Genomic DNA, 20,577 nt, shown 5'->3' with positions numbered 1-20,577 from the left:
ACAACACACTGATCCTCTGAAGACCATCCCATCCAATACCCACCATCCACCCCATCCAATCTTTATAACCTGGCTTTTTCAATGACTGATGCGCCTAGCCTCCACATCCCCGGACATTATGGGTAATTTATCTTGGCCAATCCACCTAACCTACAAATCTTGGGACTGTGGGAGGAAACTGGAGACTGAAATTGAACTAGGATCACTGGTGCAGTGAGGCAGCAGTGTTAACCACTGAGCTACCCAGTGTGGGCAACAAAACTTGCCTCCATTGTTCAGTCCTTGAAAAGTGACATTTCAGCAGGGAGATTCCATATGTCCTCAAATCTGTCACTGAGCAACAGGAGGTGGGCATTGATATCTTGAGCGGCTTGGTCAGCAACAGGAGCAGGACATACAAGTCCATTGAGGCTATAATGTAGGAACACCAGGAGGACATTCAGCCCTGCGAATGTGTAAAGTAGGAATAGAATGAGTCCAATCAGCCACTCATGCCTCTTACACAGCAATTCGAGCAGATCTTTTACAGCCTTGTGCCTGTTACACAGGAATTGTGAAAGGGAACATAATGGTTATAGAAAGGGAAGCACTTCGAATAACCAGCTTCACTCAGCAATGAAAAGTAGTGAGAAAACTATTGGGATTGAAGACAAATTGTTAGGATACGTTATGAATGAATTAATAACAGAAGATTTCCAAAGTCAAGCCTTCCTGATGAAGGGCTTTTGCCCGAAACGTCGATTTTGCTGCTCGTCGGATGCTGCCTGAATTTCTGTGCTCTTCCAGCACCACTGATCCACAATCCAGCACAGTCAACATAGTTTTATGAAGGATAAATCATGTTTGAATGATTTGACTAACTTTCTTTCAAAAACGTAACAAGCAAAGTGGATAATGCGGGTCCAATAGATGTATTATACCTAAACTTCCAGACATCTGTGTAACCTGCCTCGCAAAAGATTAATATGCAAGACAAGAACACATGGGATTAGGAACAATTTACTTTGCGAGGGGAGAGGATTAGCTAACCAGTAAAAACCAAAACATGGAACCGCTGGTTTTGGACTGGGTTGGACAAGGTCAAAAATCAAACGACACCAGGTTAGAGTCCAGTGGACTTATTTGTAAACACAAGGTTTCATTGCGCTGCTCATTCATCAGCTGTAAGAGAGTGGAAGATCTTAAACACAGAAGTTATGAGAAAAAGATAAACTCTGCACATGAGTTGGCTCTTAAATACTTAAACAGTTAAAACGGAGGTGCAAGTTTGATTGATTAATATGCAAATTGCAGAATTTATTTTAAGTCACCGCCTGGAGATACCTTCAGGTATTATCGATGTAAATGACGGAACGCTTGCAGTCAATGTATTCTAAGCATCAGGCCTTCTTTGTGCCCTGTTTGTGTCTTGACCTGGAGTCAGACTGGTTTTATTTACAAAGTACGATTTATAAAATAACACATTGACTGAATGCCTATGAATTGTATGTTTTTGGAACAAAATAAAATGCATGTGCAAATACAAATGGGAAAATGCAAATTCAATCCACAGATGTATATGCGAATTCGTGTGTGCGTGCGTATATGTGAGAGGGGGGCGTGTCTGTGTGAAGGAGGAAGAGAGACATTGTGTGTATGTGCGAGACAGTGAGGTGGAGTGTGGGTGAGAGTGCGGGAGGGAGAGAGAGAGGCTGTGTGTGCATGTGTGTGTGACAGAGTGGACTGCGTGTGTGGAATGTGAGAGGGGGAGTGTGAGTGCGTGTGAGGGGTAGAGAGGGAGAGTGTGCATCAATATATGTAACGGGGAGCGAGAGAGGGTATGCTTGTCCAGGCTAAGATGCACACAGATACTGCTGATCCCTTTCCCCACACACACTCACTCCGTGGTTTCAGAGCTTACCCTCTCTACAGCTTCTGCTCCATTTGTTGTTTGTGTTGCAGACCCAGATGCTGTAACTACAGTCCCCAAGCTCCGTCCAGAGTTGGGTCACCAAATCCTTACGTCTCCCGGAATGTCTGAGGCAGCTTACAGCACAACCTCCAACAAACAATCCCAGTCCCTCCACTAACAGGAAGCAGTCAGAGTCCCCTCAGCTACAAGGTAGATGCCTTGTCCTTTACAATTATACTCAAGGGTCTTCCTCGTGTTGCTCACCGCACAATCAACTGAGAGAGACAAACAGAGGCGTTCGATGGACAGGCACATACCAAGTTTCAAACACGTGAGTCAAAGCTCCTGGAGCACCACATGGGACACATTGAGAAGTGAACAACGGCTTGACACACACCATTTTAATGTTTCTGAGCTTCACCATGCCAGCACTCGATACACGAGAGAGACAAAAGCCAAGGCCAGGGAAAGATACAGAAAAAAACAAATAATTAATTAACTTACAACTTGGTGAAAATATGGATAAGGAGATGGGGGGATTGGAATAACTGGATAAGTCAGACAATGGTGGGCCCAATCACAAGAATGCAAACTTTGAATAAAGACATTGCCAGAGCAGCTGAATTGGTCCATTGCCTCAAATTCTGAATCTGCCTCACAGAACCAGACCAGACACCATAAACTGAGACAAGGTAAAGGCCAAGATGAAGAGCTATGCAGGCTGTGCTAGTGGACGACTCCATAAACCAGACTATCTGCACAGCATGGGAAGATTTGCAAACATTTGCCCAGATATTGAAACTCTCTACCACCACACTCTGTCTCCAACCTTTGAGCCAATTTTGTATCCAAATGGCTAGTTCTCCATGTATTTCATATGAACCAACCTTGTTAAACAGATGACCATGCACAATTTTGTTCAACGCCTTACTGATGTCAATATTGACAATGTACACCTCTCTATCTCAATTAATCATTTCAGTCGCTTCTTCAAAAAAATCTCAGTCAGTCAGTGAGGCACAATATTGCTTGCACAAAGCCATGTTGACTATCCCTAATCAGTCGTTACCTTTCAAAATGCGTGAAAATCTATGCCTCATAATCCCCTCCAACATCTTACCCACCACTGACGTCATGCTCACTGGCTTTTCCTTATTGCTCTTCTTAAATCCTTTAAGTAGTGGCATTACGTTAGCCAACCTCCAGTCTTCCAGCACTTTACCTGTAGCTATTGATGATAGCAAAGGGCCCAACCATCACTTGCCTAGCGTCCCACAGAGATCTAGCATACATCTAATAAAAGCCAGGACATTTTCCTTCCTTTGCATGTTTTAAGACCTCCAGCAGCTCCTTTGTAATACAGGCACTTTCCGAGATGTCACTACTTATTTCCCAAATTCTCTAGCTTCCATATCATCCTGCACAGTAAATACTGATGCAAAATATTCGTTCAGTACCTCCCCGTTCCCTGTGGTTCCTTGCTGATCTTTAAGGATGTTGTATTCTTTCCACAGTTACTCTTTTGTTCTTGGCGTATTTGTAGAAGCCACAGCTATTTCCCCTTGTTATGCTCCCAATTTCCCTCTTAAGTATACTCTTGTTGCCTTCAGATTCTTATATTGATTCACTTTAAATCAGGAATTAAGATACTAATGATGACGATTCCGATTGTCGGAAAAATCCATCTGGTTTACTGACCCCCTTTAAGGAAACAAACTGCCATTCTTGCCTGATGTGGCCTACATGTGACTCCAGACCCACAGCAATGTGGTTGACTATTAACTGCCCTCTGGGCAATTAGGGATGGGTAACAAATGCTTGCCTAGCCAACGATGCCCTCATCCCATGAATGCATTAAGGGAAAAAAATGCTCAATTTCTGCTGTCTACACCTGACATATGCTTCCCTTGTATCTGTGACCAGAACCTCAATTTCTCCAATCCTTCAGCATGCCTTACACATACCAGCCTTACCCTTCACCCTAACAGGGACATACTGTCTCTGTACTCCTGACATCTCATTTTTGAAGGCTTCCCACTTCTCAACTGACTCCCTTCTCTGCGAATATCTGTCCCAATCGACTTTGGAAAATTATTGATTAATATGATCAAAATTGGCTTTTCAACAATTTACAATTTTAAGTTTTAGAATTGGTTCACACTTTTCCATCTCTATTTAAAAACTAATAGAATTATGATGACTTGCTGAAAGTACTCCCCCATTGATATCACAACCACACCCTTCCCACTGCCTTATTTCCCAAGGATAAGGTGACGTTTAGCTCCTTCTCTGTGATGGAGAGCATTGGTCAAGCAGCTATAGCGTTGTAACTGGGAATGGGGTCAACAGAGTCTTCGACTCATTGGGTAGAATCTAACAATAATTTGTCTCAGTGACATTTTCATTCAGTGTGATGAGGATTATCTGCATGAGGCTGAGTTAGTTTCCTGGTGCGATCTTATTAAACTCACCTCATTAACTACCCATGCCACCCCATGGAGTCCCTCTCATTCAATGCCAGCCCGATTCTCCCACCCATCATGGCTGGAGGTACTCACCATTGCCCAGATGCCCCCAATACTCCGTGACCCCTGGTATTGGTGCCATCTTTAAAAGGCCAATGAGCACATGGTTGAGCTTTCTCAGGTTGGAGCTGCCCTGCACAGTTTATCCTGAGCATGGCAGATAATGGGCAATTACACAGCAGTTTATCCACAGGGGCACGGAGGGCCTTGTGGATGGGCTAGTACAGAGGGGGGAAATTCTCCACCCAGATGGGGGCCATACCAGCAGACCCACCAAGCATGGTCTGAGCTCAGTGAAGTAACTGCGGTCTGAAGAAATGTCCAGCAATACAGACAAGCATTAATAACCTACCCCACTCTGTCAGCATAAGGCTCACCATATTTTCTCTCCTCCCTCACTGTGTATGTCTCTTATAACACCTACCCCTGAACAAGACTTCTGCTGCATCACTCTCATTGCTGCTTGCAGCACCTTCCCTTCTTCTCTCTTTCCCCTCTACCTTTACTAATAGCACTGCATGGATACGACACTGTTGACTGAATCCCTTTGGACACGTCACCATCTCCCCCCCACCCACCTACACAAGCACTAACAGCAGAGTCATCCACTCCCACCCCCACTCCATCCTTCTTCATGTCCTATGCCAGGAGAACCAGCTTGGAAAAGGATAGAAGGGGCCAAGCCAGGTGGTGGAGTGGCCGATGTCCATCTCCCCCCAACCCCTGTAGCTGTGTGTCTGTATTTGTCTCTGTGAGTATCTGTGTGAGGTTGCAGGTCTGGCAGTCTCTGTGGTGCTTAAAATAACACAATCTCTCTCTCAGCTGGCCTCCACACCCTACTGCTGTGATAGTGGCAGAGGGTGATAACTTTGAGGATTCAGTCTGGGTGGGAGAGAGGGCAGCATCTCACAGCACCATCCAAACTGACCGCACCATCAACACACACAAATACGATGCTGGTAAATGGAGGGTTGCAAAAAAAGTTGGGCTTGTCAGAATAGAAATGCTCACCTCCGAGTGAACCATTTTGTCAGGAGATGAGATGAATTGATTTCTCATTCTGTGACTTGCAATGCTTAAAAATATGTGATAAAGTAATACAAAGTCCAGAAAAAGGACCAGTAGTGTTAGTAATGATGCAGGAACAACATCGTTTGGTATCAGACAAAACTTCTCTGTGCTTCCAAAGGTATTATTCGAAAAATCAAACGACCGTGCAATTTGAGAGATTCACAGCAAAAGATTTGCTATCTTCTCAGAGTCAAAAACTGTGCCACCGACGCACTGGCGTGGGGAGGCCAGCAGAGGGTAGTATTGTATGAATCTAATCATAAGACTCAGTGGTTCACACTATTGCCTCACAGCGTGAGGGATCCGGGCTCGATTCCACCCTGTGTGGACTTTCACATTCCCCCCGTGTGTGCGTGGGTTTCCACTGGGTGCTCTGGTTTCCACCCACAGTCCAATGATGTGGATGTTATGTGAATTGGACATGTTAAATTGTCCATAGTGCCCAGGGATGTGTAGGTTAGGGGTATTAGTCAGGGTTAAACGTAGGATAGCATTTGAACGGGTCTGGGTGGGTTACTCTTCGAAGAGTCAGTATGGACCTGTTGGATCGAAGGGCCTGTACACATACTGTAGCGATTCTATGAACTCTATGTACAACAGGGACAGACAGAGAGAGAGGAGGAGGGAGACTTTGGTTCCAATTTCAATCTATTTACTTCAAAAACAACATTGAACAGCGATGCAGACAGAGGTACACACAAACTGAGATACTGACACTAACACACATATCACAGGCCTACAGAGATATGCACGTAGATATGGACGTTTACACACAAACACACGAACATAACCCCACATACAGGCACATACTGTCTTTAATACAGAGATGTATACTTTTTTTATTAATTAGTTATCAATGTTCAGTCGGAGAAGGCAGGAGAATGGGATTCAGAAATATTTTAGCCGTGATTAAATGTCATGGCAGACCAGATGGGCTGAATGGCCTAAGTCTGCTCCAGGGTTCATTGCTCATATGATCTTGTGGTGCATGGAATTGTCTTTCCACGAGGTCAGTGGAGGCTGAATTTGGTAAGCATTTGATTTAGGAGAGTTATTGGGAAAGTGGACACGTTTGAGGGGCTGAGTAGTTGATATCTGTCTCTAATTGTCGACTCCTTATATATCAAAAGAGTGGTGATTGGTTTGAGGGGAACACATTTTTAGAATAAGGGCATTCCCATTTCTGCCTGAGACTGGGATGTTTGTTTCTCTTTCGGGTTGTGTGATCTGTGATGTTCTTGTGCCCAAGGAGCAGTGAAGACTGGGTTACTGAAAACACTCAAGGCTGAGTTCCATAGATCTTTGATGAACAAGATAATCCATGTTTACTGGGAACACACAGGAAAGGGATGGTTAGTTACAATCACATCAACAATGCACATTCTGAATGGTGCAGCAGGCGCGAGGAGCTGAATGGCCAGCTGTTGCTCCTAACGCATGTGTTGTTCTCTCAAGCACTCTGTAATATAACAGACGTAAAAGAAGATCCCATTCAGCCAGTCAGCATCATTATAAAGAGACAGGAGGAGACCATTCTGCCCTCTAAGGATTTATGCAGGAATAGATTGAAGTCATTCAGCCCGCTAAGTATATTACACAGCATAAGATGAGGCCATCCAACCTTTCTAGCCTGCTGCCCAGCAAAGGTTAAACCCGTTAAACTATCAGGGAATAAACATTCGGGATAAATGTTTATTTTAAGGTTGTAAAGTTGTAACTTGATGGAGTGTCTCAGGGATCAGTGTGACATTATCAACTATTTACAATCTATACCAATGACTTGGATGAGAGGACTGATTGGCTTGGAGTTCAATTAGCTCATTCACCAAGATAGCCATTTATCTGGACATGGAGACTCTGCAATGGGATACAGACAGGGCAGGTTAGTGAGCAAACCTTTAGCACAAAACAGTACAATGTGGATTAAGGGAAGTCAGTGTTGCGTTGAACAGACAAAATAACAGTAATCTACTTAAATGGAGAAACATTGATGAAATCATTGGTACAGAGGGATTTGTGTGTCCCGGTACATGAGCCACATAAATCGAGTCAGCAGATTCAGCAAGTGATTAGGAAAGTGTAGTGAATAACACTGTTTCATGTAGAGGCTATTGGGTATAATCATCGGGATGTTTTACTGCATCTGTATATGGCAATGCTGAGACTACATCGAATATATTGTGTGTAGTAATGAACCCCGAAATTGAAAGAAAAATATGCAATTGTCTTAGAAGCTTTTCACAGATGTTCCACTTTACTCTTTGCTAGAATGAGGGCCAGATGGAATCATAGTGTCATACAACATGGAAACAGACTCTTCAGTCCAGCTCATCTGCACCGACCAGATATAGTATACTATATCTGATATAGTATAGTATAGTATATCTGATATAGTACCATTTGCCAACATTAGACCCATAACCACCTAAACCCTTCTTATTCATACACCCATCCATTGTCTCTTAATTGTTGTAATTGTACCAGCCTCCACCATTTTAGCTGCTAGCTCATTCCATAGACGCATGACCCTCTGTGTAAAAAAAAAGGTATCTTTTTCATCTTTCCCCCTCACCTTAAATCATTACCCTCTGGTTTAGACTCCTCTTGCCTTGGAAAATAACCTTGGCTGTTTCCCGTGTCCATGCCCCTCATGGCCTGTACAAAGTCAGAGCACGTCAGGCCTGAGAACGAGAGATGTTTATATTGAACCATATAAGACCGTGACGAGAGTTTATTGGAGGGTAGCTAATGGATGAGAGAATAAAAGTAAGAATTCAGTTTTAGAAAATAACATATTCATTTTAACACAGGTACTATAAAGACATGAATTTATTGTACAAAATTATGCAGACACGTATAAACATACCTTCAAATTATAAATTACAAATCATTCCAAAATGGAGCAGTTAACAGGGATGGAGTCATGCAATCAGGGGAATGCTCAACCAGACCTGATATAGTCCAGGTTGGTGGTCGGGTCACATTATTGCATGTTTCAGATTAGAGAGGGAGAAATTGTAAGCTGTCGTAGAAGCAAACGGTCATTGCTCCATCTTGACTTGTACTTTTCCACAGCAACATGTCAGAGCTGAAAACCAATCAGCCATCTTTCCCTCTTAAGGAGGGTTCCTGTTGAGGATTCATTGGAATCTCTCCACTGCCTGCAGAAAAGGGAATTCAGCCAAATGCAACTGTTCCAGGAGGAAACCCCATTGCTAGTAACTTCTGTGAGGCAAAATAACTTTAAAGGCAGAATAACAATTGAATCATTTTCAATTTTGTTTTTGTCATGAAATTAAATGTTACTTGGACAAAGCTCTTTCGAATTAATATACTGCAGAGTTTCATTTATTTCCGTTTGCCTTCAAACGTGTGTGTGTGTGTGTATGTGTTTGCATGTGTGTGTGTTTGCGTTTCTTTGTGCATGTTTCTGTGTCTCAGATTTATAGAATAATAAATGTTGATGTACATATTGTCAATGTCCAAACTGTATATCATTTATGTATCCATCGTATTTCGAGTAACTTTGCTTTGGTTTTAGATTAGTTATTTTTACAAATTTAAGAACCAGTCTGACTTGTTCCTAACATTGAACCTGACACAGTCTGAGACAGATATCATTTACCATACCACACACTTAGTTACACTGATAATTTGTTGTGAAGTCTGGAGGAATGGGACTAGAAAAAGAAACACTGACTCTCTACGCTCGGTAGGAACAGGGATAAGGGGGAAATTCTCAAAAGGCCATTTGAGTGGGAATTCTCTGCCCCACAGGTTTATGGTACCTGTGTGTTTGCATTTATTCAAAGGTGTGTTAGTTAAATATTTGACTTGTAAGTGACTCAAGGACAATGAACTGCAGATAGGACCGTGGAGCTGAGACCACAATCTGATGAGCCACAATCTTAGTGCCTGGTTGGACAGGGACCCACTCCTGTCCCTCAGTCCCTCAATCTGCTACTCAGGAGCAGTTGGAGACGACTTGCTCCTACTACCTGGTGCACAGAAACTGAGGTGACATTTCAGCACCTGAATACAAACAATTTGGTGTGGATTGGAAAACGTTCTTGGGAAGAAGAGTGTGTGTTACTGTGAAACATTTCACTCCTCTCTCTTTACTGAAGTTCCCCTGGCTTCATTTATTTGTCATGTTGTAGATCCAGATTCACAGTGAATAATGCCCCCATACTGTACTCAGATATTTCTCACAAAATCCTCTGGTATCTTTGATACAACATTCCTTCACAGAACATCCAGTAAAATAACAACAATGAACCTTTCAATAACCGAATGCAAGAACATTAGAAGTAGGAGTACGTCATTTAGCACCTACAGCTTGTCTTTCCCTTCAATAGGATCATGGCTGATCTGCTCTGGGCGCCAAATTCTGCGGTGCCTGCCGTGTCAAACATCCATCTATCCCTGTCTTCCAACTATCTCAGTGATCTATCTCCCCTTCCTCTGTGGAATAGAGACGTCTCGACAGTCACTTCCCTTTGTGAGAAGGAAACACACCACACACTTATACTGTGACCTATTGACATCAACAAAATATATTTAAAAACGGGTAAGAGTGACTGACCCTGACAACGAGGCAGTGTTTAACTGAGGATGGTATAAAGGCACCTGAAGAAATGGAACTTAATGAAAATCAAGGGTAACCTCCCCACCGGTTGGAGTGATTGGAGAAAATGTTTGTGGTTCTTCGACATGTACCACCTCAGTTCCAGGACATCTCTGCAGGAGACCCATACATAAACATCCTCAGTTGCCCCTCAGTGTTTTCCCCCCATCATAACCCCAGAAGTGGAGATGGTGACTGAAGATCACATATTGTTCTGAACAATGTGTCCCCCTCAGCTCCTGAAGCAGTCTGTGTCCATGAGCAGGAAGACCCGGACAGCATTCAAGCTAGTGCTGCTGGAGTGTCGGTAACATTCATGCAACAGCCCTGCTGGACACTCTGCATTATCACAGTAAAGGGAGGCACACATTCAACACCCAAGCTCACTTCACAGGAATATGAGGAGGTCATTCAGCCCATCAATACTATTGGATAAGAATAGGAATAGCCCATTTATTCCCTCCTGACTATTATACAGGAAGATAAGGAGCCCAGTCCAACACATTGAGCTGTTAAATAGGAACCGGGGTTGCCCAATCAGGCTCTTGATCTTCTCCCATGACATCAGGAAGCAGCCATTCAGCCCGTCAAGCATCTTGTACAGAAATGGGAGGATATTATCGACGACCCAACATGACAAACCAATGAAACAGAGACTGCACGGATAGCCTGCTCCTTACCGTTCTTCCTGGCTCCATTGCTAATGGTACACAATGGATACATTAATGTGGTTTGTTGATGGTGAGGAGGGAGGACATCTCCGAGAAGGCAGACCGGTATTCCCTATGGTGGTCAGAGCTGTTGGGATTGGCTAACTTTTTCAGGAGTTAGGCATTGTAGCTGCTGACAGATTTGTGAACAATGTGACTGTCAGGATCACGCACCAACTGCACATTGAGGTGGGGAGAGTTCATTCAGAGCCTGAAGCTTTCTCTCTCTCAATCAACATGGGAGCCCCACAGAGGTACATAAACCACCAAGAAGCACGTACCATGGGCAAAATGTAATTTCTCATGCGAACAATATCTTTCTCTGGACATAATGTGTGTTCGTCCATGACCTTCAAGTTTCAATGCAGTCACCGTGCTACAAATAAAACATCCATTTCCTTCACACTCTCTTCATGTTGCCATCATCCCAGTGATTATTCTGATAAAACAGCTTAGCACTGCCTCTCTTGATTTATAAAGGAGAGAAAGTCTGTCCACAATAGCCCAAATACTGCCTCAACAACACTCCACAACACCTACACATGATTCAGTTTCTAATGAAGGCTGACATTCCATTTCCTGCCCTGATTAATAGATGCCCTGCATGAATTCTGTTCGTGACTTATGACCAAGGACATCCAAGTGGGTCTGGGTGCAATGATCTTGATCTTCTCCCATGACATCAGGAGGCAGCCATTGATGCGAAAAGCACTTCCCAACCACTCACCTTCTAATAAATCCCACATGAAAATGACTGTATGTGTTGTTCCCATTCAAATCACTTTTTTGTGTTACAAATAGCGGTGTTCCAAGCACTGATGCATGTGATATCCAATCAGTCGTGGCCTTCTGTCCAAAGGAGGACCCTAGTCTCTGTGTTCTCTCCATCATCCAATTCTCAATCCGTGCAGGAAATCTCCCAATTACCCAAGGACTGTAACGTTCTTCACTCACCTGTGTGCAACCGTGTCAACCTTCTTCTGAAAATTCAAATACGCCATTCCCACTAGTTCCCAACACGTGAATGCCACAACCAACATCCTCCATAAACTCCAGTACGTTTTTCAAAGATAGTTCTCCAGTCATGAGTCTAGGTTGACGCTGCTCCATCATATCATTGTTCTCCAATGATCAACTTATAATTAATTCCAAAAATTGCTCATAGTTTCCTCACTAATGACATTAACCTATCCCCCAGTTGGTCTTCTGTTTTCACCCTGTTGTAAATATTTGTGGTCATAATAGCTGCTTTCCAGTCTGCAGGATCCTTTAGACTGTAAAGAGCTTTGAGCTCCTTATATATTTAAGGAAAAGGCAGGAGAGAGCGAGGCCATTAATCCATCGTGTCTGCATCATCTCCGAAAAGAGTTATCCAGGAAACTCAATTCTCCAACCCTATCACTGTTGCCCTCTAAATTCATCACTCATCTGGTCCAGCAGCTTACCAAGCTTCAACGCAGTTAATTTTTCCAGCACTTCAACTTTACTACTTCTAAACTTCTAACTTCCTCACTTTCGCCAGTCATCCTTTTCCCTAATATTTCCAAAAAAGATTTTCCGTTGCTTCCTCTGTTTGGACAGAACCAATGTATTCACTTCACTGGACAGAGATGGCCTCTGTCACCTCGTGAATACGTGAGAGGATGGAACTCTGGCATAATGAATATGTTCCCCGCTCTTGCCTGGCAAATTCCAGAATCAAAAATTGTTGATGGGCATTTTGAGTACAGTCCTCTCCCTGGTGGAAGACTGCACAGCTCTGTCACCTCCACATTGTTGAAATAAATTGGCTTCATTCTTTCCACCTGAGAAAGTATACCATTGGGAAATATTTGTGGAAATCTCTGAAAGAATAAAGCAGTGTCTTGCTCCTCCCTCTGCAGTCTCTGCAGACCCAGATACGCTGTAAACGTTTTCCCCATAGCTTGCACAGATAGGAACACCAGGCCCTCTGGTCTCCCTGGATGAATGTAGCAGCTGACAATACTAATCCAAGCAGACCATCCACAGAAACTACACTGACTTGCCAATGTCAGCTGCAAATCAATACTTGTGTATATGGCACACCCACTCAGTGTTGAAAATGCCTACCTCTCCTCTGTTTCTCTTCCCGGCTGATAAACTGTTACATTTCTGTGCAGTCCCTGAAGTATGAATAGTTCTGCTCTCCTTGGAAATAGTTGACAATGTAACTGCACAATTTTCTGTACATCAGTCACGATAATAGCAACAACTCTACTGATGGTGGAGATGCTGGGGAGGTGATCGCCTCGCGGTATTTTCTCTAGACTATAGATTCTGAGATTTCCACAAATATTTCCCAATGGTATACCTTTCCCAGGCAATGATCCAAACCCAGACTTCAATGCCGACATAGTAGATGACGGAATTCGAATTCAATAAAATGTTTGGAAATAACAATCTAATGAAATATTGATGGTTGTCAAAACTAAGAACATCTGGCCCACTAGTGTCCTTCAGGGCAGGAATCTGGCCTACATGTGAATCCAGACTGCCAGCAGTGGTAGACTCTCAAATGCCCTTTGAAATAGCGAAGTCAGATGTTCAGTTATAACACTACAAGGTCTCAAAGAAGTGAAACCAGACAGACTGCTTCACTGCCAGTCTACAGCACATCGAAGTGCAATGGTTCAGAGAGGCAGTTCCCCAGCACCTTCTCAAAAACAACTCGGAGAGAGACATAAATGTTGGCCCAACCAACATCACCCATGGCCCATTAATGAAGAATAGAAGATGACCACATTCAGGATGGAGAGATAGAGGGGACAGAACTCAATTGAAACAGGGACTTGGATATATACCTACATGGGCATGATACTCAGGAATTTGGGAAAAGGTGAAAAATAAATGAAAATGATCTCTCAATTTATTTCCATACCAGCTGATTATCCACAGTCCCTTTGTTTACTTTTTTCTATGTCTCAATTTCTCCAAATATTCAACTCAATCCACCAACACATATTACACTATTTCACAGCTGCTTTCGCATCTGATGCATGGTGAGTGGACTCAAAATGCTAACTCTGTTTTTCTCTCGACAGAGGTTGCCAAGCCTGCTCCGTTTCCCCAACATTCTGTTTCTTTTTGTTTCAGAACCCCAGTTTTTTTGTTTGATTTAACCTTTATTTTTGTTATTTTATGGGAAATTGGCCCATCGAGTCCACATTGACACTCTGCAGAGCATTGCACCCAGACCCACCTCATACCCATTTCTCCATTTTCCATGGCTAAACTGCCCCCTACCCTGTCTCTGCGTCTCCCATAGCTAACACACCTAGCTGCACATGATAGGTGATTTAGCATGGTCAATCTACTGAACCTGTGTGCACTGTGGGAGGAAACTGAACCTGACAGAGGTGCATAAGAGCATGAGAGGTATGAGCAGCTGTTCCCCTTAGACAAAGGGTTAAAAACAAGGTTTAAAATGAAAGACAAGTCACTAAGAGAGGGTTTGTGGAATCTGTTTTGAACTCAGATGATGGTTTGTGTCTAGAATGCCTTGCCTGAGAGGGGGGAAAAGGAAAGTAAATTCACAAACTTTATAAAGCACTTGTATCAGCACTGGATGGTGCAGACTCGATGGGCCTTGTCTTTATTACATGATTCCATGTGGTGGCAGTCATGAAACCTCTGATACATTCTGAAGCTGCAGCCAATGGGACTTGTTGGTTTGTTCCATCGAACTGTGCTCAGTAAGTGGCGAGATTACAAACCAACATCACCCCATGGAATATCAGAACTTACTCAACCTAGGACAGCCCAGCCATCTCTGAAAACATCCAGGATAATTCATATGTTCAGTGCCAGAATCGTCCAATGACAGCACAAACATTATTCCGGCTGCTTGACACCTTTATTTTAAGGACACCAATAACATAGAAACAGATTTCACTTCATTATTATATAGACTCCTGCTGTAAGGTTGCTATTTTTCAGAAGAATAATAAATTCCTTCTCGTATTCGCATTGACAAAGAGTCTGTTTTCCTGCGAGCTGTTCATCACAGCATGGTGGCTTGTTTAACCAGTAATACTTACTCCCAATTAAACCGGCACATGTGATGCACTGCTGGCACTCCCTCTCCACAGCCACTTGAATGAACCAACACCTACTGGACTGGAACTTCTCATGGACAATTAATACTGGTCTAGCTCCATTAAAATCCCAAATGAATTGAAAAGACAATCAGATTTTCTATAATTACTGAAAAATGTAGAGATTTTTATTGAACTGATGAGCTTGTCGCTGTGTCTGAAGTTGTATGATCTATTTCCGTGAAACTATTTCGTGCATATATTGAAAGAACAAAAATCCCAAGTCACAGATATACGGTAACGCAACATTTAAATGCAAAATGCCAGGCAATAGTAGGCTGCAGATCTTCAGGTAACTGGGAATAATGTAGTTTGGTGTTTGCTGGCTGGCGTAGATGTATTGGGTGAAAGGCCTGTTTGTATGCTGTATGACTCTGAAGCAGAAGTGGATATTGGGGCACTGGAAAATGATGCTGGAGAGATAGTAGTGTGGAACAAATAATAGATGAGAAACTGAATAAATATTTCACCTCAGATTTTACGGCGAAAGATATGAATAATTTCACAAAAATTCAAGAGGGTGAGGAGGCAGAGCTGATTAGGAGAAGTTGCTCGAAAAACTAAATTGGTAAATAAGCTGGATGGAGCCATTAATGGGGATCTCCCAGAAATCAGTGGAATCAGGGAGGGTCCCAGAAGACGGGAAAATTACGAACGTGACACTTTTTTAAAAAAAATAGATACTTTTTATTGAAAGTACTTTGAAAGATTTATTACTTTTATTGAAAGATTTTTGAACTTGTTTACAAAATTGCAAAAATAGTACAAACTAGTTTATTCTGCTTTACAAAATACTAACAACCCTGGTATAGAATTTAAAAACCAACTACAATCTACTCTACGAACTACCAAAACATAAAATATGATATCCTGCATTACTAACAATAAACAAAAGGAGAAAAGAAAACAAATAAGCAAATAAATAACTAGTTACATATTTAAAAAAATTTATATCAATCATAACAAAACCCGTATTTATACGGGATTCCTCCTCCCGGGAGCCCCCGAGCCAACCAGAACCAATCCCATGGCTAAGCAAAGGCCCTGAACAATGTGGCCAAGAAATCTGTATCAATGTAGTTCAAAAAGGGCTGCCATGTTCTATAAAATAATTCCGTTCTTTGGTGCACCATATTCATAAGGAAGTCAAGGGGGATATATTCCATGACTATCCTCTGCCAATTTGAAAGTCCTGGAGGACCTTTGGATACCCAATTCGATAAAATGTTTTTCCTTGGACAAAAGGAAATGACAGTGAATAATTTCCTCCTGTATACATCCAAAGAGGGGAAATTTGGGGAGCCCAAAAGTAGAGTCACTGGGTCCAACCTAATCTCCGTATCCAAAATCTTTGCCAAGACATTTGCTACACTGTCCCAATACCTGTGGATCATACGGCATGTCCAGAGCCAATGCGTGAAAGAACCAACATCGATTTTGCATATAGGACACATTGGAGATGCTCCTGCCTTGAACTTTGCAAGTCACTCAGGTGTCATGTGAGCTCTATGAAGTATCTTCAATTGGATAGCCTGAGTTATGTTACTGATAGAGATCTTCCTGGCGTTTTCCCAGACATTCTCCCACATCTCTAAGGAGATTTTAATCCCCAATTCTTGACTGCAGGTTTTATATAAACGGTCCATGTCCTTCGATAACTTATTAAATAGTTAGTGGTAGAGAGTATTGATCGCGGCCAAAGCACTCTACTTTCCCTATCTGATTTATAAGGATGAATTATTTATGTGGTCTTCTTTTGTATAAAATCTCGTATTTGAAAATATCAAAAAAGATCTTTGATAGGTAGCCCAAACTTCTGATGCAGCAGTTCATGTCCTCCCAATCGAACAGATCTCTCAAATAGGAGATACCTCTGGATTCCCACATTCTGAATACATCAGCAGTCAGCTCTGGCTTGAATTCCAATGTTCCCACTATAGGGGTATAAGGGGAGGTTTTTTGTAGGTTACCCTCATCCTGTCGCATTATCCTCCAGTCTTTGATTGTATTTAATATAATAGGATTTTTACAATGATCCGTAATAACTCTCAACTTGTCAATAAATAGTAGATTGACGAGAGGATATTTTGCTTGGGAGGCCTCGATATGTAACCAGATTGATTGTGGATCACAAGAAACCCAATCAGCTACGTAGGATAATAGAGAGTTCAATTGGTGCCTCCTGAAATCCGGAAAATCCAGCTCACCCCGTACTTGTGGAAGCTGCAGCTTTTCTAATTTAATAAGGGGCTGTCTCTGACTCCAAATAAAGGAGCCGAACCAACCATAAAGCTTACACAGCGCTTGTCTCAGCAGCATCAAGGGGAGCATTCTTATAGCGTATAAAAGGTGTGGTAGGATATTCATGTTAACCAAAGTTATTCTATCTAGCCAGGATATCGGGAGATCTTCCCAGCGTTGAAGGTCCTATCATAATTTCTCCAATAAATACGTATAATTGGCTTTATATAGCGGTTAAATGCCAGAGTATTGAAAATAGTTAAGTAAAGGAAGGATGTGGAGGCACTGGAACGGGTGCAGAGGAGGTTTACCAGGATGTTGCCTGGTATGGAAGGAAGATCGTATGAGGAAAGACTGAGACACTTGGGGCTGTTTTCATTAGAGAAACGAAGGTTTAGGGGTGACTTGATTCAGGTGTACAAGATGATTAGGGGGTTAGATAGGGTTGACAGTGTGAACCTTTTCCCGCGTATGGAGTCGGGTATTACAAGGGGGCATAGCTTTAAATTAAGGGGGGGTAGATATAGGACTGAAGTTAGGGGTAGGTTCTTCACTCAGCGAGTCGTAAGTTCATGGAATGCCCTGCCAGTAGCAGTGGTGGACTCTCCCTCTTTATGGGCATTGGATAGGTATATGGAGGATAGTGGGTTAGTATAGGTTAGGTGGGCTTGGATTGGCGCAACATCGAGGGCCAAAGGGCCTGTACTGCGCTGTATTCTTCTATGTTCTATGTTCTATGTTCTAAAGATAACCTCCCAGTGACCACCGAAAGGGGAAATTGGATCCATCCAGAAAATTGGATATACTGGCAAGACCTCCCAGCAACGTGGCCTCCGATTTCATAAAATTGATTTTATAAACTGAGAACATACCAAATAAATTAACCACTTGAATTAAGCAGGGAAGAGATGTCAATGGATCATTTAAGAAAAGGAGGACGTCATCCACATAGAGTAATTTTGTGCTTACCCGATCCAACCTCCGGCGTCATTATATTAGGGTCAGCTCGTGTAGCTCCCCCAACAGCTCAATCACTAGCGTAAATAATAACGGTGAGAGAGGGAATCCTTGACGACAACCTCTGCCAACGCTAAAACTATCTGTACTTAAACCGTTGGTGATCACCGCTGCTTTGGGATCATTATATAATACTGTAAGCCATTTAGTAAAGACCTCTCCAACACCAAACTGTTCCAGTGTACAAACGAGATATGGCCATTCTACCCGATTGAATGCATCCTCTGCCTCGAGGCAGACAACAAATCCCGGTATTGCTTCCTGCTGACAGGCTTGTATCAAATTTAAGATTCTTCTAATGTTATTCGTTCATCTATGACTCTTTATAAACCCCGCCTGGTCCTCTTTTATCATGAATGGTAAAACCCTCTCCAGGCTTAATGCCAACATTTTTGAGAGAATTTTAAATTTTGTGAAGAGCTGTCATCTGACGAATTTCCCTTCTTAAGAATGAGAGAAATATTTGCTTCTCTCAGAGAAGGCGGGAGGTAGCCCTGACTATGTGAATAATTAGGGAGAAAGTGAGGTCTGCAGATGCTGGAGATCAGAGATGGAAATGTGTTGCTGGAAAAGCGCAGCAGGTCAGGCAGCATCTAGGGAACAGGAGAATCGACGTTTCGGGCATTAGCCCTTCTTCAGGAATGAGGAAAGTTGGTCCAGCAGGCTAAGATTAAAGATAGGGAGGAGGGACTTGGGGGAGGGGCGTCGGAAATGTGATAGGTGGAAAGAGGTCAAGGTGAGGGTGATAGGTCAGACTGGGGTGGGGGCGGAGAGGTCGGGAAGAAGATTGCAGGTTAGGAAGGCGGTGCTGAATTTGATGGATTTGACTGAGACAGGCTGGGGGGAGGGGAAATGAGGAAACTGGTGAAATCCGAATTCAAGCAGAGGATCCGGAGGGACGTCTGTTGCTGGAGGCTTCGGATTTGTTGTAGAGCGAAGGATCCGGAGAGACGTCTGTTGCTGGAGGCTTCGGATTTCACCAGTTTCCTCATTGCCCCTCCCCCCAGCCTGTCTTAGTCAAATCCATCAAATTCAGCACCGCCTTCCTAACCTGCAATCTTCTTCCCGACCTCTCCGCCCCCACCCCAGTCTGACCTATCACCCTCACCTTGACCTCTTTCCACCTATCTCATTTCCGACGCCCCTCCCCCAAGTCCCTCCTCCCTATCTTTAATCTTAGCCTGCTGGACCAACTTTCCTCATTCCTGAAGAAGGGCTAATGCCCGAAACGTCGATTCTCCTGTTCCCTAGATGCTGCCTGACCTGCTGCGCTTTTCCAGCAACATTTCCATATGTGAATAATTATACATATTTATAAGTGTCCCGACCAATTCCCCAATAAATTCTTTATAGAATTCAGCGTGGAATCCATCTGGTCTGAGCGCTTTTCCACTCTGGAGCTGCCTCACTGCCTCCTCTACCTCCTGTGTTGCCAGGGGCGCATTCAAAAACAACACCTTCTCCGAGGTTAGGCCCAGGAGGGCTAGATTTATTTAGAAAAAGACTATCTTGCTTGTTCTATCTTCACAAGCCTGTGACCTACACAATTTGAAATAGAACTTTCTAAAGGCTGCATTGACCATTTTTACGATCACAAGTCTGGGTACCAGCACTCTTTCTAATAGATGTAATGGCTTGGGGAGCCTTTTTCTTTCTGGCAATGTATGCTAGATACCTGTCAGGCTTGTCACCGTATTCAAATAATCTCTGCTTCTCAAATAATATCTCCCTCTTTGCTGTTTGAGTAAGTGTGGTATTCAAAGTTGCCCTAAGGGCTGTGATCCGCTGTAGTTTAGTCATGGAGGGTCTATCAACATACGCTGTCTCAGCCGCATTCAGGCGAGCCTCGAGCAGACCCTGTTGTTCTCCCTTTTTTCTTTTCTGGGTCGCAGAATATGAGATAACCAAGCCTCATGCGTGTGCCTTAGCAGTCTCCCACATCACCGAGGGTGACTGACCGTGCCTGAGTTGATTTCCCAGAAGGTTTTAAATTCCTGCAAGAAATATTTTATGAACTCACTATCCTTCACCAATGTCGGGAACCTATCTCATCATTACTAGACTTAACCTCCATGTACACTGGGTCGGAAATAGTTATATTACCTACTTTACAAAACAATATTGAGTTCAAAAAGATCGGGGGACAGAAACATATTGATTCTGGTATGGCACTTGTGTAGGTTAGAATAAAACGCAAAATCTCTGCCCTCTGGGTGAAGACACGTCCACACACCTACCAGCCCCACATCCCTACTCATATCCGCCAACTGCCTAGATCTCAAAGATATGCCCATAGAGCTCTTAGGTATTCTTTCCACCCCTGGATTGATGATGCTATTAAAATTTCCTCCTATAATTGTGTAGTACACCCCGAGAGCAA

The sequence above is a fragment of the Chiloscyllium plagiosum genome, unplaced genomic scaffold (genome assembly GCF_037043375.1).
Source record: "Chiloscyllium plagiosum isolate Xiang-an unplaced genomic scaffold, Cpla_swu_hap1 HiC_scaffold_34, whole genome shotgun sequence".
NCBI classification, from domain to species: Eukaryota; Metazoa; Chordata; class Chondrichthyes; order Orectolobiformes; family Hemiscylliidae; genus Chiloscyllium; species Chiloscyllium plagiosum.
This window is presented reverse-complemented; position numbering follows the sequence as displayed.